This window comes from Grus americana, chromosome 1 (assembly GCF_028858705.1).
Source record: "Grus americana isolate bGruAme1 chromosome 1, bGruAme1.mat, whole genome shotgun sequence".
Taxonomy (NCBI): Eukaryota; Metazoa; Chordata; class Aves; order Gruiformes; family Gruidae; genus Grus; species Grus americana.
Genome location: NC_072852.1, coordinates 186332060 through 186350083, shown reverse-complemented (window position 1 = coordinate 186350083; position 18024 = coordinate 186332060). Strand labels below are relative to the sequence as shown.

The 18024-nt window shown below is 41.6% G+C and overlaps 1 protein-coding gene across 4 annotated transcripts in view; it reads left to right on the top strand.

The window, feature by feature from the left end:
- ENOX1 (ecto-NOX disulfide-thiol exchanger 1) overlaps positions 1 to 18024 on the top strand; it is a 370433-nt gene that overhangs the window by 111703 nt on the left and 240706 nt on the right. For all 4 annotated transcript variants that reach the window (XM_054809849.1, XM_054809876.1, XM_054809859.1 and 1 more), the window contains one exon: positions 3399 to 3476. The gene's annotated coding sequence lies outside the window, so the exon portion shown is untranslated. The remainder of the gene's footprint in view (positions 1 to 3398; positions 3477 to 18024) is intronic.

Sequence of the window (18024 nt, the reverse complement as noted above, 5' to 3'; positions counted from 1 at the left end):
AGTCCCTAAATGTTGCCTTGGGTAAATTTCCCTGAATGCTTACCTGGCTCTCAGGTACCTCCTTATGAACTAAAAGGCCTGGTATGGAGATCAAATACCAGGAAGATGGGCTCTAGCAGTTGTCCTACAGCAATTAAGCATAATCCTTTATACTCAAAGCGATCAATAACCTATTCTTGACCGGCACATGTGACATCTGTACCCTTCAGAGCCATGCAGACCTCCTCCACAAGTGCCAGCCATTGATCTGGCTGCAGAAACTTCCCGCAACAGATCGGGAGCAGTTGGAAACTGTCGGTTTTCAAGATGGTTATGGCCACACATTTCTGAAGAGATAAGAGTTGTCTTGTATTGCATGCTGGCTTCAGGTTAAGCTTTTCTTTATCGCTCTGATGTTCTTCAGACAGTGCTGGTTACCCCCAGGTTTGCAGCACCAGCTTCTCCACCAGTCAATGCGTATTTTATGAGCCCAGAGATGATGTTGCGGAGAGTGGAGCTGTGCCAGGAAGAGTTGTTCCTGCTTGTCTTCATCCTTGTCTTTTTCTCTGTACTTGCGGCAGCTGAAGGGGAAGAATACTGTAGCTGTGGCAAGAAAAAGCAGCCCAAACTGCTGTGCAGCGTGATGGCTGGTGTGCAAATTTACAGCTGCCTGGGAGCAATGTGTCAACCGTGTGTCTTAGGCTCCTCATATACCAACTATTCACATTGCTTCTCAAAGAAACTGCACCCGTCTGGGGTGGTCTGTTAGAGGTCTGCAAATGGCACTGGCTGCCCCAAAAGTGGCATCTATTTGGGGACCACCCAGGTGGGATCAAATCAGTCACTAGGCATCCGCTTGTGCCCTGTGGGACAGACCCACAGCATCCTCCATCTGGCAGCACCTCAACGAGCCCTGAGTACGTGGCCAAGCTGCTAAGCCAGTAATTTCAGAAGCGTATTTTGTAAAGCAATGCCTTACAGCTAACTTAAAGGTGAACTATTCGCTTGGATGAGGCGACTGTGTGTTAGGAAGGATGAAGCTGTTGCAACAAAACATCTTCCTCCCAAGAAAATCGCTTCCTGTAGGCAAGTCTTTAGTCATCTTTGTAACCTTTGTCATCCTCTGCTCCCTGGGGAGTCTTCTCTGCGACCTTTGCTATTCTACCAAGGCATCTCATAAATTATTATTCTTTTAAATGGCACTTAGGCTGTCGTAGTGGCTGCTAGCCTTGAAGATTTGCAGTCTACCCTGTAATTTTAAGAGGGAAAAAAAAACGGTTAAGTGACAGAAGAAATATTGTACATCACAATAAAACTACTTTTGTGTTTCGTTTTTTGCTCAGGTCATTCATATCCCTGTCACTAACCTCATTCAGGTCAAGGGCTTGAGGCAGAGAATGGGCATAATATTTTTGGTCAGACTGGTGCATCTGAATATTACAAACATCTGTAATTTTGAATTTGAAATGAGTGTTGTGTTAAATCCTCAGGCAAATAATATTAAGGCATAATAGATTACTGAAGTTTGCATTTCTTTTGGCAATTCAGACCAAGGTTCTTTTGGCTGGTTATTCCAGACATTAATGAACGCGCTCACACAAAGGGAGCTGCTCCTTATGGCTGCAGATTGGATCCCGGATTCTGCAAACTTCATAGGAAATTCTGCAGGACAAGTAGTTGAAATAATAAAGAATAAATTAATCAGGCACACATTAAATGTGAAGCATGGAAAAAAACATCTGCAACACTCAGTGGATGTCTGGGTAACATACTTGCAGTGCTGTTTTGCCAGCTTACATCTGGAGTGGTTCATCAGAAGAGAACAGATGTTAGTGTGAAATAGGTCATAGCAGCAGGGCATCAGAACAGAGACATTTCTTTTTTTTTTCTTGCAGTAACAGCTATTCCTTTTTATTCACACCAATTATGAAAATGTTAGCCAAGTCTGAAATGTGAATGCATGTATTGTGACAAGCCAATACTCTTAAAGGGCATCAAGGTAAAAACTAACCTAACGAGGAAGCTTCAGAGAAGCAGTCCTTTTGCAGTGCACACCGACTATCCTTTAACAGACATAGTGACTATTTTTTGTTAAGATTAGAATTTTTTTCCCCCTCCTTGTTTTATTTTTGTATTTTAGTAGAGATGCTACTGAACGCCTTCTTGGTGGCAAATACCCAGAAGCGGAGATGCTAATTCGCGGGAGTTTCATCAGTCATTTCAAAGGAGAGGTCACATAGATAAGAAAAATGAACAGTACGCAGTATGTGAAGCAGTGACATTCAATGAGTCCTTGTCACTAGCAGCCATTAGCATGCAAGCCTGCTGTTATGTTTCAGTGCTTTATGTGTTTTTCTTGACCAGGCAGGGAGCCTTTGGAGCACTGTAGCAGTTAATACCATACAAGTTATTGTTTCTTTCTTGAATGCCTTATATTTTTAGTACCAGTTAGATGCTTCTCTGTCCCCTTGTGCATCTAAAATTTTAAAGAGAATCAAAGAATGCATAATTTATATCTGTCCCAGAGGTAATGGAGTGACTCAATGATATCTGTGAAGGGGATGATTTTAAATTTCATGTCTTATGCAAGAGGTGATTTTTATACGAAAACTGCAAGAATTGGCCTCAGGGATACCCAGATAATTATCCTTACAACAACGGGTGTGGATTCCAGGGGGATTATAGCAGAAAGCTTTAGTGTCTTGTGTATCACCATCCCTTGTGTATCATGGCTGTCATAATCGAAAACATAGCAACTGATAGATCTCAGAGAATATAACTTGTATTTTGACTTGGAATAGCACATGCAGGAGGTGTGAAAAGACAGGTTTGCTTTGACTCTGTTGAAGGATTCATGCAAGACACAAGGCATTTGTTTATTGCTGAAATTCTTTCCTTCAGTTAAAGGAAAAAACAATTGTTTACTGATGTTGGGCAGAACCCATCAGTACATGCTTTATCACACAGCACAGCTCCACTAGACTATTTCTGGTTTCATTTACCAAAAGCCTAGAAGTGCCATGGCTAGAAATAAATGTCTGCTTCTTTGATATGCTATATGTTTGAAAATGCACTTTAAGGTCTGTATTACAGACAGTTCAAAGGGAATATAAATTGGTGCAGTATTCTCTCTTTTTTCTTTTCTTTCCAATCCAGTCCCACATATTCACTGCATTTTTATCAAGACTGTTTTCAATAACATGTCTTTAAAAACAACTTACTATTTTGTATTTAACTTGGACTTTGTTCTATTTAAATAATTGTTATGATATCGCTGCTTCTGTAGTTTAAAATGTTTAACATCCTCTATACCAATTCTACACTGACTTTTAGCATTGCGTATCCAAGGAGACAGCTGATCTTATTTGCTTTTCCTTTGGAAACCCTCTAGTTTTAACTATTCTTTCCACTTCTTGCAGGGTTGGCCATGAGAATTTGTACCGTTCCTTTGGAAATACCGTGATGGGGCCACTGAGAAGTTACCTTCCTTCGTACAGGTCTGTAAACCCTATTGCCTTCTGAATATTTCAGCATGTGGATTCCTGTGACAATTTATGTTTTTTATCTATCTCGAGTGCATGCAAACCAAATTAAAATCTAATGTTACTGTGTTGTGAAAAATTATTTTTGTTTCTTGCAAAATGTTTAGGACGTAACTCTATTCCGTTACTGCTGTATAAATGTAGAGTAACCCATTTGTCTTTCCTTTGAAGTGAATTATTGCAGTTTATAGAGTTGAACTGCAGAAAGGAATTGGGCCTGTAAGTCATTTTCACCTCACCACTATGTCTTTCAGTATGTGTTGAAACTGCATTACCCTAAAAGGCCCTGCAGTCGATGGCTTCCACCCAGGTTGCTAATATGTGAGCGGCTGTCCCACAGCTATAGCTGTGGATGTTTCGAGAAGCACTGCTAGCAAAGGGTCAGCAGAATTACTGGGGCTTTCGGGTCAGGAGGAGCTCAGGTTCATGGAAAGTTTAAGAAAATAATTAAAAAAAAGAAGTAGTTGATATTTAAGAGACTGTAAAAAGAGCAGAATAATAATGGCTTGAGTCCTGTCGTGTCAGCATGGCGAGGAGCGGTGAGGAGCCTGTACCTAATGCTATGTCCTTGTCAGCCAGAACAATGGTGTTATAAGCACTGCGGCCTGTGATCGCAATGATTTAGAGGGTAGAAAACACTCCCCTGCATTTCAATATGTTTTTCTATGCAGCTATATAACAGAAAAATTTGATTGTTTACTGCTTTCAAAGGTAGTACTGAACAGCATTTTTATAGAAATTTGATCAGAAAAACCAATGGGAATCAGCTTTTCCATCTAGGTGGTCATACCCTGCGATCGGATCATGTTCACGGTCTGTGGGAGTTGTATCTGGCCCTAAATAATAATTCTCAAAAACGTTCATGTTCGGAATATGCTCTATTTCATTCACTTGGTTTACCTGAGAGCACTTTGGGTTTTATTGCTTTCCTTGTTGCCTCTTTGTAGTCACTTACTATTCCATTAGTTTGCAGGAATTCTATAGGAAAAGAGGCTTGTAAACCTTAAACTAAGACGAAACTAGGTGGATACAGGGGAAGAGGGGTATCCAAAACAACATCTAATTTGTTCGTGAAAATTATTATGATTTGGTAATACCTTTTAATGCCACTCCAACTCCAAAATGCTTTAGAAACTATTTGAACCTAGATGTAAACCTGTAAACCTCACACAATTCTACAGCTTCCATAATGAGCAAAAGCCCTAGGTCAGACTCGTTGAGATACTGCAGATACAGATCTGATTGTGATGCCTCGGGCCTGTGTTGAGCGAAAGCTCTGTGTTCAAAAATAAGTTGCTTTTCAGAGTAATTGCACAACCATTGAATGATCTGTGTCATGTTAAAGCTTTATGACTGCACTGTTTCTTTCTTTAATGATGATATCCCTTAGGGCAAAATTTGTGTTTTTCTTTGTCAAGGGGGAGAAAGAAGTGGAAACACTGAAAGACATTTAAGATAAAGGGAGAAAACTTGTTGCATGCATTGGCATTTGGGTTGTAAATCCTTTACTAGCAGCAGCAGCTTTATAAAATCTTCCTTTCCAGACTTGTCTATGAGTGTTGGTTGAACCACGGCTTACCAAAAACTTCCAAGAGCTGCTGCTAAATTTGCTGAAGCAAAGTGTGGTTGGGCCTGTGTCCTAATGAATTTGATACAAATGTAGTCAACAGCTGCTATGCAGAGAAATCTTAGGCAACTCATTTGCCTAAAACACTTTTAAAAGTTTCCTTGTTCACAAGTCTGAATCCTGAAGAATTATGGCTTTGTGATATACATACAAATTAGCATTGTGTCATTTAAAAAGAAGATAAATATGATATTAATTTAAATGTATGTACATATTAGATATAGGTATACTAATGGCATAAAGTAGTTTGGTTATGGCTGTGCTGTACCTTCGCTATAATGCAGAAGCAAAAGAAAACCAATTAAATTAAAAGGTAAGACATTTCTACTAAAAAGGAGATAGAAGGTGTAATTTCCCCTTGGAAAGTATTGCCCCGAGGTATTATCAAAAGGTATTGCATTGAACCTTTGCAAGAAATAGATATTTACATCAATAAGAATGCCATTACAGATGTGTTTTTCATATTACACAGTTGTAAAACAATTACACAGCAGTTGCCTGACTGATGGCTGAACTCACCGATACTTGTCTTGGGGTTTGGGTGAAGCTTCTTCTGCAGCTATGTGGTTATCTCTTGTACCACTTCTCTGTAGCAACTGCTATTGACCTTGAAGGAAAACAGGATACTGGTCTCGCCAAATAATTCATTTAATCCAGGTCAGCTTTTCCCATTTATCCCATGTCTTTTGCTGCAAATTTAATGTATTTTTTTTCTCATAAGTATCTCCTCCTCTTGTACAGTTCTTGTTTTCTTAATCTGCCTTTTATTTTCTGCCTGTGATCCCTCATCCATTCTCCAGAGAAGCCTCCTTTTCCCTGACATCTTTGTTACTTGTCCTTGCTTTGTTTGAGTTTTATTCATTTATTGCTGGAGTTTATTAAATTTTTGTATTGGGGTCACTAAATTATGCATCTCTCCAAACGCCTCTCGGGGTGTCCTCAAACCTTTGCCCTTGGCACCCCTACGGTGAAACAAGTGTCTTGGTTTTAGGGGGAGCAGAGAAAAACAGGCAGCGAAAAGAGTTCAGAGCACTGAAAGAGAACGGGCTGCCACGTGGGATGGGAAGCCCCCGTCTCCCGGGACTGGGCTCCTCTGACCCGTCCTCCTGTTGCAGCCTCCTGCGCACGTGGTCGGCTGGAGCTGGCTCCTAGTGGGGTTTTGGTGGAGGGAGTGCTAGTCCCTTGTCTTGCTGCTTCTTCAGTAATGAAAATACAATTGGCAAAATACCAATCTGTCAAAAGCCATGGAGGGAAGGGAGAGAGAAGGGGAAGAGCCTAGGGAGAGCACTTTTCCACGCGAGCATGTAAGCATGACAACCATGCCTTTGATCGTACACGTACCAGTGCTGCACGTGGACCTGGAGAGCCCTGCTGCTGCTGTATTTAGATACACATGCCTGCCTTAAAGCCATGCTGACAGAGAGACCAAGCCCTTGATGCCACCAGGCTTTGCTCACGCCTCAGCTCTCCCGCCAGAGACACTGAGGGAGATGAAGTGGCTGCTTGCACGCAACACGTTGGAGGTCTGCAAAGAGGAAACAGGTGGAGCTGATGCACGAACCAGAACCATGGAGGCAAACAGGAGCATGTTCTCTTTCTGCAACTTATATACAAATTACCTGGCTACAAAAAGGGAAAAGGGGATGTCACTACCTGGAAATGTGCCATGTGTGCATTTGATGCATATATTTGAATTATTGAACAGATGGAAGCCAAATAGCCTGGTAGCTGGAGAAAATCTATAAGCTAGATGCTCTAAGGAAATGTGGCAGAATAAAATGGGAGGGTGGGGGACGTAAATCTCACAAAGTTGCCATAGAGGGACAGGTGCATTTTATTAGAACAGAAATTAAAACAAGACTGTGAGTTTGCAAAGACTGTTGTGTCCAAATCATGGGATGTATGTGTAAGCTGATATAAACACACATATGGATTTTTTTATTTTTGAATGGTGATTCAGAGGGTCTGTGACCATCCAACTCTGTTCATTTATTGCCCACAGCAAGACAAGGAGCAGGTGATTATTAGAAAAGATAAAATGACTGTTTGCTTACCTAAATAAGAGCTGTGGTGAGAGCAAGAGTTCTGCAAGAGACTGAAATTAATATGGAGGCAGGGAAAACAAACCAACCAGCCTAGACAGCAGGATCTTTAATCGGCTTTTATGTTTTGAGTTGTTCCTAAGGAATTCCTAGGAATGGTGACAAGTGCTTCCTCTGCTGGAGGAGCAGCCCAGAAGCATCCTTAAATACCTCCCTGTTGTTTAATCATTGCTACTTCCCAGAAGAATGGGAAAGTGGTTGAGAGATGCCTGCAAACTACAGAAAGTGTCCATAGACTCAGATCAGGAGTAAGGCTCTTTTCTAGTCTCACTCCAGTGCCCATCATCTTCTGTTTCAAAGTGGCAATTTGATGATGGGCTTTGCCGATCTTAATTCCTGGGGCATTACACAAAAAGAAGGGACATCTTTAGTGTCAACAGTCAAGAACACCTTAGGGACACTAAAGATCATTTGGCTTATTTGCCTGGGTTACTAACAAGACCAAAGATGTCTAGATAACCTGTGAGAGATGTTTATCTAATCTTCCAGTGAGGAAGATTTCAGTGCCATCCTGTGTAATCTCTTCCAGAGCTACACAACAGTTAGGGGTATTTCTAAAATCCAAGTTATGCTTTCTTTGCTCCATAGGAAGCCATTTGGTGTCTTTTTTGTAGTGAAGACAGAGAACAGTTGAACATAACTTTCTTTATGGTAATATGTGAAATATTAGAAGGAAAAATGACTTTATGTTGTAGTTTATTTAATTTATCTATTTTTCAGAATAAACATGTGCAGATCCTATAGGTTCCATTGCAAAACCTTTTTTTCTACCCTCCTTTCATGTACCTGTATCCCTCCATGTATTGTTAACTTCTTGACTCAAGTGCCAGTGTTAAGAAGCTGTATATAGTCAGTATGACTTTCAGATGGATACAAATTATGTAAAATAAGCCCAGAATTTAGAAGCTTGATAATTAATTATGGAGGTGTACCCTCAATTAAAATTACTCCAATCCATATCTTACCTCAGCTTTGTCTAGATGGAATCACTGCTAGTGTCTTCTCTCTCTTCTATCCTTTAAACTCTTCTCAGTATGATACTAGATAATGAATGACATTGTTGGAGAGACAATAAGTGTGCAACTGATAGCTCTCAGCATATGGATAATGGCACATCTTGCACCTTTTCATTGCCCACACTCTGGTTACACCGAGATATCTGAACAACAGATGAGGTGGAATGGTGGCTGTAGCACATTTCAGAAGCAATAATTGTCCATTCAGGTCCCTTTAAAAGAAGGACAGCAAAGAATTGCTAAGTTTTCTGTTACTGAGGCCCTCAGAAGAATCAATCACAGGTCATGAATAATAATAATAGAAGAGGGAGGACAGCTGCTCAACTGAACATCATCAGTATTGACACCTTCCAGGAGGAGTAATCAGTAATCCCCTTGACCAAAGCAGGTGTCACAACAAGATAAAAGTCATAAGCTGCAGCTCCAGTGAGAGTCTGTTGCTGTAGACAGAAAGATATGAATTGATTTCACTTCTGAAAGGCAGTTAAAACATCTTCTCCAGTTGAGAGGAGGAGAAATCCACTGTCACTGCTACTGTCCAAGTCTCCAGAAACAGCAGTGAAACTTTCAGAGCTTGTTACTTAAAAAAAACCGAGGAGTGTTCAGATGGCCAAGCACCAACCAAAATGGACAGTTAGAAAAAAATCTTTTCTTTTTTCCACCAAAGCCTAGCACAACATTGGCAGGTTTATGTCCTTTCTCTCCTGCTCTTTAGCTAAAAATATGTGGAAAGGCTACCAGTTCAAATAGTAAACATTAAAGGAATTTTTTTTTTATTTGTGTATTTGAGAGAAGAATGATGGTGAGTTTGATCCTGCAATGAATATATTTGCAACATTAGAAGCTGCCTGTGATGATTATTCAGGTCCTTGTTGCCAGCCTCGTAAAAACTCTTTGACACCAGCTTAATTCAGGAGCAACCTTTGTTCATCTTCAGCACTCAAAACCCAGCAAATTTAAATCAATATCATAAGTAATAGTAAGGCAAAGCCTTGAATTTGATAAAGTTTCAGCTTTATTTCTAGGCTGAAGTGTAGCACAGATAGCACTTTGGGTTTGAGTGTCCTAAGATATACTGTTCCAGATTTCTAGGGTCAATTATTGCATCAGAAAAGGGAAAATATAGAGAGAAATTGGTTATTAGATGCCACAAGTGAAAAAAAGCAAAATTTAAAGGAATTCACATCAACATTAATATGAGTTGGTTGACTCCATAGAAGAAATGATCCAATAATGGCTGTAGGCAATCATTCAGGAAATAGTGTGTTGCTACTTAATGTCATCGATCCCACATTTGGGAAAAAAAAAAAAAAAAAAAGAAGACCGCTGAACATTGTGTTCAAGAGGCTTTATAAGAATCAGAGGAAAGCATGACCAGGCAGTTTGCTCAAACAGCAAAAATGAAAGTAGAAAGATGAAAGAGTATCTTGGGTCAAAGCACTCTTTAACTTTGAGCTTTCAGAACACTATTGAAAATTACCTAAGGGAAAGGTAATACATAGTATTGCCCAAAATATCCTAGAACTCAAAAAATTATTCTCCTGCTAACTAGCTACAGGTTTTTTTCCTAGAATCATAGAAAATTAGCAAGTAGCTTGAGGGCCCTGCAGCTGCATCAGCTGTGCTGACACTCTTCCCATCAGAGCTGTGGCTGACCCGTTTCTGGGGGCCTCCACTGATGGAGATTCTCAAGGCAATTCATTCCAATGCCTAATTTTCCTTACCATCAGAAAATATACTTTTTTCCTTTCTTAACCTGCAAGTTACTTCTGTCCTACCTGCAATGAACAAGAATAGGTTATTCCCTTCTTCCTTGCAACCATCTTTAGTATTTTCAGGGTCCTTTGTCATGTTTCCCCCAAGTCTTGCCTTCTTTATGTTAAATAAAAATTTATTCCTTCATTTTTTGTCGTGTTTTGTAGAGTACTCACTGTTAGTTGGTCACATCAACCTTAAAATGTGGTGTGCAACACTACACCTAAGGTTACGGTTGAAGTCTATCCAAAGTGAAGTAATAAAGGAGAATTCCCTCATGTGTCTTGTAGATAACATTCTCCTTTATATTTCTGGTCTGACATTCGTACATATGTGACAGTGACTCTGATTAAGCTTGTGATCCACTCGATAACCTGAGATCCTTCTTAGTAAGACTAAACCTATTTGGTTATTTCTGTTGAGTGTTTGCTGAGTTGACTGTTTCTGACCTCACCTCTCAAAGATAATTGCCAGCAGCTCTAAGATTCCCTCAGTCAGTTATCTACATAGTCTAGGGTGAAATTAATAAGGACCAGCCAATTTGAAAAAAATTAACTTATCTCAGTTCTCTGTAAGCTATTTTTTCCTACTATGACCTGAATTTCTACTCCTTTGTCTTCAGTGTTAGCTGTTGTGGCTTTCTGATCACAGCTGACCCTTCTAACAGCTTTTCCTCCCATTGAGTAGCAAACCAACTCTTTCTTCTTGCTATTGCTAATAGTAATATTCTTATTATTGCACTTAGTGATTTTCTTAGGAAGGTTTTCTACTTTTATATCCCTTACCCAAAGTATCTTGCAGCGTTACGCAGACTAGAGGAAGGGCTTTGAAAGACAGCATACAATTTTCATAACGTGGGATTCCACAGAGGCACTAGATTTACAAGAGCAATTGAAGACAGTTATGGCAGTACTTGACAGGTAACACACAGATGTCACTATTCTTACAATCTCAGTGGAAACCTGACTTGATCTAATTAATAATAAGGAACTAGCACCAAAGAGAATAAAGGAAAACATTTCAGAGAGACAAGGATCTTGAAAGCAAAGGTCATATGTTAAATCCAGGAGAGGGCTGAGTCTGAAATATGGCACCTTGTTCATAAAATTGACTGTCATCATGTGGTTTGCTTAGAGGAGACTTAATTTCTTCATGATGCTGTTCTTTTAATGTTTGAAGGCCGCCAATTCACTTATGTAGTTAATTAAAAGTGTTTCTTTCACTCCATGAAAACATCCCAAGTGTCCTTATATTTTATTCTTCTCGCTTCACACAGCCTTTTTACTGTTTTGAGATCGCAAAGAAACAAGAGGAGAAGGGAAATGAAATGACGACAGAGTAACAGGTTAAAGACATAGCGTCTTCTGCAACCAAGTCAAATATTCTCTCTTTTTTGTTATTTGGGTTTTTTTAGTTGTTTGGGGTATTGTAGGTTTGGTGTTTTGGTTTGTGGGGGGTTTTTTTTGTGTGTGTGAGCTATTCAGCAATCTCTCCAAAGTCCTGGCCAAAGTTCTGCAAACCACTTGCTGTCAGGTTTCATGTCAGTCACACATGAGTGAAATCAATCAAATGCACTATCTGGTCCCAATGAAGTGTAGATATACAGAGCGAGCTGTTTGTCCTCTTGTTCTGGGGCATGGAGCATTCTGAGCCTCTGATCATTCTATAATCCCTCCAGGAGCATACTCCTTTAATGCAAGAGACCTTTGCCTCCAGATTTTATAATGGTCAGTCCTGCAATCCTTCCTCCATTAATGCTCCTTCTGTAGGTTCAAGTGAGTTGTGATTTCTGTTGGGAAGTTTCTCTTTGTCAAGAGGCATACAGCCAGCAGGCAGCCTGCTGTGCCCTAGGACAGGCTTTCAGAAAAAAAGTCAGCGTTTGATAGCCAAATGCAACACACTATTTTAAGGTCTTTAAGTTATAATAAAAAACCAACTCTACGTGGGTGTCCTTTGTGGCAGCATTTTGTTTGCTTCCATGAAGAGGTTTCACCGCACGTGCTGGGCGGTGGACTGCTGACAGTCTCAGCACTGAATGCATGAGGTGGTTAAGACTATGGAGCCTAGATCAAACCTAGACTCTGCTCTGCAATCCCAGGCCCTGCAGGCATGTGCTCAGGCTACAGGCTTTTTGCCTGGCATTCCCAGTAGAGAGCCATAACTCTGGCCTTGGCCTATGACCTTGGTCCAGAATCCAGTCCTCACTCCCCTAGTTCTCCTTCTGTACTCCTTCCTGCAAAATTTCCCCAAAAGTTTTAAATGGTTGGTTTATACTTCAGTTCACTAGGATTTAGGTGCTCAGTGAGAGTCCACAGACATTCGGATAAGATTTTACATCTACACAGCTGTCTACTGGTAGACAGGAGCTCCTCTGAGCATTTTCCAAGCCAACCAGAAACCGTGTAGCACAGTTAGCATGATGCTGAGTACAAGCTAATAAATTGCCATGAATTGGCAATGTTTATTAGCTCTGACTCAGTGCAGTTAACTTGGCCTTGGCACTGCTCGTACATTTATGTGGCTTCCAGTTGCCTCTGACCCTGAGCAGAACAATCCTGAATTTGATCAGTGTGGGCCCAGCAGGCTGGTGTCAACAGCCAGACCGTGCAGGCACACGCTGAGGTAGGCTTTGCCCAACACTTAAAGCGCAACAGATCCCTGGAAACAAATTGCTCTGTGAGCAGTGGTGAGGCCTCTTTTAACAGATTAATGTCCCCTCTTGCCTAAAATTCCCACCTCAGTTTCCTGCCCCTGCCGGCGAGGGGCAGCCCGTCCTGAGGAGGCACATCCATGGCAGCCGGCAGCTCTGCCCACGCCTGCCCATTGGCTTTTCCCAGGCAGAGTTCACGCTGGCCGCTCTGCCTACCTTCCTCTTCCTCTGCAGGCACCAATTTGTGTGGTGCGTCGCTGTCCAGCCGCTGGTTTTCATTAAACTTTTAGGAATGAAATTACCTCTTGTGACTTCTCTCCAACTTTTATGCTGGCTTGAAAGTGGCTTCGAATTTGCTACTGCCCCAGCTCTGCTAGTAAAGGTGTAATAGATGGACAGGCAGAGGTTCCCTTAAAAATAACTACAGAGAATAAATTTCATACCTGCTCTTTGCTCTTAGGCTGTATTTATATATTATTTTGATACTATATTATACAGATCTGATCTCAGAGCATGCTGCCTTCAAGCTCTCATTTCCACGCTCCACACCAGAGGTTACCCTCCCTTCGGCTGCGCTTAGTGGCTCAGCAGATTCTTTCTAAATTGGATCTGAGAAATGATTCATGTTAAAAGAACCCTTTTTTTTTTTTTTTTTTTTTTTAATGACCCCAGTATGATTTTGGGCATGCCCAGGCACATGCTTGAACTGATACAGCTGAGGGGATGTGGTGGAAGGGGGAATGAGTCAGGAGCAAGGCCCTGGTCTACTCACGAACATCCAGGGGTTTGTATCCCTCACTGCAGTGCTGTTATCACAGAAGCAAATCCCTGCTCCCTAGTCTCCTTATTTCTACATGTTTTATCATCTCCACAGTTTGGTAGCTTACAAACCCCTGTCCCAGGAGAGAAACTGTCCCATCAGCCTGAAATTGAACAATAAAAAAGTGAATGTGTAAACATTCCAAACATTTCCAAACTACTGGAAACATTTTTACTAAAAAATGGGGAATTTTACATGTTCTTGATGTCATTCTGTATTTGTGGCAGTGCAGCTTTCATGGTTGCATATCTTCCCAGCACTCTGGTGTTCATATTCCTTGGGCAGTATGGGAAGTGGCCCAAAACTGGCCCTTTAGGTCTTTCAAGAAGTGAAGTAAAGAAAAAACCAATTTGCTCTCGATAAGATTTAACTGTAGCTACGGTCTGTAGCTGAGTCAATCACTTTGGGTATCAATAGTCTAGAAAATATTCAAGGACCTTTGAGTCTGGCTGTAGGAAATGACTAATATAATGGTGAACATAAGTCCCATTACCTTCATGTTTGTTTTGTTTTCCTTGGTGGAAAGAGGTGACCGATGTGACTAGAGCATTTTGTACCTGGGCTTATTACTAGCTTCTTAATCAAAGAAGTCCGAGTACTTTGCTACGTTGCCATGCTCTAAGTCTTCCCTGCTCCCCACTCCGAGTGAGACAGATTATAGATTGGACAAGGTTTGAAATGACTCTTGTTTTCAAAGCATGGTTTTGTGAAGAAGCAAAGAGCAGTTACTGCTTTAAGAGAATCTGTCACCTTGTCCTCTAGAAGAAAGGCAACAACAATCTTTTCCAATAATGGACCCGTTATCTCCCTCCTGGAATTTATCAGGCAAGAAACATATTGATCCAATTTGCAGGTTGCAGCCTGTACTTCTCTAAACATGTCCAAACCCTTAGCACTTGATGATGGTCAGAACTTACTCTGCATTTAGTTTGCAGACATGTACCTAGCCTTCCCTTCTCCCTTGTGGGCTGCTGTTCCCTTTGCAATCCAAGCAATCTAAAGTGGATGAAAAATTCCTGTGTTTCAACTAATTCATTTTAACTCTGTTCTTTAGGAAATTCTCTCACAATGTTTTTCCTCCTTGGTCTCTCACCAGCTGTGAATTTGGAGGAAAAAATAGTGCATGGAAGTATTTATATCCAAGCAAAATATGCTTAATTAGAGTTAAAAAAATTCTAGAAACTTTTTTCTATCTATTACTTATAAATTGTTGTCATTTTTTAATATTCTTTTCGGAGCCCGTACTTTTGTTTGCATGGAAGTGGCACTTCCTTTTTAATCTCTGGATCTGCTTTTTAAGATTGCTTTTTAAGATAACTGACACCTTATCCTTCTCAGAATACCCTGTTGTAATGATTCACTGAGCTTTACCTGTCATAATGAAACAAAAATGAATGTGAAATCATTCGTTTTCTGATCGATTTAGAGTAAGAAAGATAAATCTTCCTTGTTTGTTAGAAACCATTTATAGAGGCTACTATGGCAACAAAATTAATGACAAACAAGGAGGCTGTTAATTAATTGCTCAGGCTGACTAGAATAAGAAAATCCTGAATCTTTGTTGAATCCATTTGCTGCCATCCCAATAGCTCTTGGTTATTTGTTTGAAGAGTTAGTGTATATCTTTACTGCACTGAAAAAAAAAAAAAAAGAGGTTTATGATAATAGAATTGAAAGGGCGTACCGGACTCCATTAGCCTTCCCCCTGTGATCCCATTGGACACATTCGCCAAAGTTTGGGTCATGCTCACAATGATCCCCTCTGCTGCTGATAATTTGACGAATAAAGCTGATAATTCCTTTAGGCCACTAAGGACGTAAACAAATAGGAGTAGTCCCTGCCCCGAGTGATTTACAGTCTACAAAGCTGATACATGCCAAGCAAAAAGTAGTACTTTGGGATGCAGGCAAAAAGGGTATTTCCAATTGCTTTTTAAAATAGTCCTGGGATGCTAGCAGAGATATTATGTTGATATGTGTTAGTGGGCATGAGATGAGGGGAAGAATACCTAATCTCCCCAGGAGCAGAAGAAGAACCCTTGGGAGGCCTATAGGCAGTTAAGTATATAAACTGCAGCCGTTTCCTTACTACTAAAGCTGGCTCTTAGTATGCTCTGTAAAGCAGGATTGATATGTTTTCTACAACAGAAGGATCAGCCAACAAACTGATTTGAGGTGTAACTTACGGAGAGACTGATCCGCTTTACTTTTTGGAATAAATTACAGTTTGAGAAAATAAATAAATCTATAGAGAGAGTTCAGAGCATGAAGCATTTGGACATTGTTCATTTTTATGTATGCATTTAACTCAAAGATCTAGACATATGGTGGAAACGCATATGGCCAGCACTCTGGAAGGTCAATTGCCATATGGCCAAAACTCTGCCTTTCCAGAGAATTTTGAAAAGCGGGTAAGATCTCTGCCGGCTCGGAGCGGGGAGATGAGCTATCACATAGCAAGAGGATGCTCCTTCTCCCCTCTTTTTCAGGCATTGTTTACTTTCTTGAGATGTCAGCTTTCCAGCCATACGACAGCTGACCTTCTAAAGTGTCAGCTATATGGAATTAGGAGCATATGAAATATGAACTAGAGAACCAAAGAGTACCCACTTTGACTTCCACAATGAAATTCCTTCAACAGTTGACTTACTTTCCCAAAGTCAACAACTGTTGCCTCTGAATAAATTAGGAACAAGCTTCCAAGGTTGTGACAGGGATCAAAACTAGTGACTAAACAACTGAGAAACATTTGCTTTTCTATAATACCTCTTCAGTAAAGAGCTAGATCCAGATTATTCAAACAAAAGAACAAACCTGAATGCTGGTTACAACAGTAATTACATTTTTCTTCTGGTGGGAACTCATACATTTATTACTCTAGCGACTCTTTCCCCACTAGGTTTCATCATTTCTCTATTAGATTGAAAGGTAACACTATAAATCAAAAGTGCTGTGAGTTGGTATTTCTGAAGAAGGTAGTGGTGGCTGCTCACAAGCTGTGCACTTGTGTGCTCCATAGCAACGTGTAGGTTTGCAACACCATATGAAGTAGTTTGGCATGCCTTTTCTTCTTCTCACAGCCATATGTGTATGTGTGTTGGGTTTGTGTGGCAGGGTTTTGGTAGCGGGGGGGCTACAGGGGTGGCTTCTGTGAGAAGCTGCTAGAAGCTCCCCCTGTGTCTGACAGAGCCAATGCCAGCCGGCTCTAAGACGGGCCCGCCGCTGGCCAAGGCCAAGCCAATCAGCGCCTCTGTGATAACATATTTAAGAAGTAGAAAAACACTTAGAGAGAGAGAGCTTTTGCAGCCGGAGAGAAGAGTGAGAAGATGTAAGAAACTCTGCAGACACCAAGGTCAGTGCAGATGGAGGGGGAGGAGGAGCTCCAGGCGCCGGAGCAGAGATCCCCCTGCAGCCCGTGGTGAAGGCCATGGTGAAGCAGGCTGTCCCCCTGCAGCCCATGGAGGAAGGATGAGGGGGTGTAGAGATTCCACCTGCAGCCCGTGGAGGACCCCACACCGGAGCAGGTGGAGGCACCTGAAGGAGGCTGTGACCCCATGGGAAGACCACGCTGGAGCAAGTTCCTGGCCGGACCGGTGGACCCGTGCAGAGGGGAGCCCACGCCAGGGCAGGTTTGCTGGCAGGACTTGTGACCCCGTGGGGGACCCCCCGCTGGAGCAGTTTGCTCCTGAAGGTCTGCACCCCGTGAGAGGGACTCCATGCTGGAGCAGGGGAACGATGAGAGGAGTCCTCCCCCTGAGGATGAAGAAGCGGCAGAAACACCATGTGATGAACTGACCGTAACCCCCATTCCCCGTCCCCCTGTGCCGCTGAGGGGGGGGAAGGTTGAAGCCTGGAGTGAAGTTGAGCCCGGGAAGATGGGAGGGGTGGGGGGAAGTGTTTTAAGAGTTGATTTTATTTTCTCATTCCTCTACTCTCTTTTGCCTAGTAATAAATTAGATGAATTCCCTCTCTAAGTTTGGTCTGTTTTGCTCGTGACAACAATTAGTGAGTGATCTCTCCCTGTCCTTATCTCGACCTACAAGCATTTCGTTATGCCTTTTCTCCCCTGTTTAGTGAATGAGGGGAGTGAGAGAGCGGCTCTGGTGGGCACCTGGCCTCTAGCCAGGGTCAACCCACTACAGTATGCTAGGAGGGTTACCTACTGTGTGGGATGTGTACATGATCGTGGTCCCTCAACCCTTACTTGGACAGAACTCCAGTCAGCTCCACTTAGCGTTTCCTTCTTGGTCGTGTGGCCGAGAAAGCTATATGGCTACGTGCGATGGTAGCTGTATCAGGTAAGCAGTGAGAAGTTCCCCTGCTTGAAAGTAGCCATTAGAATATTTCTTACCTTCCCTCACTCTAACGTTTACAAATCTTAGCTTTTTCTTAGCTAGCTAAGGAGGAGGAAAAAGCCTCAGTGGAAATAACAGCAAGGGGATTCTTTTCGGTACGCATTAAAGATAGCAAAGGCTATCCTGTTTTCCAGGTGTTCTTCTGTTTCTGCCACCTATGATAACTACACTAAACATG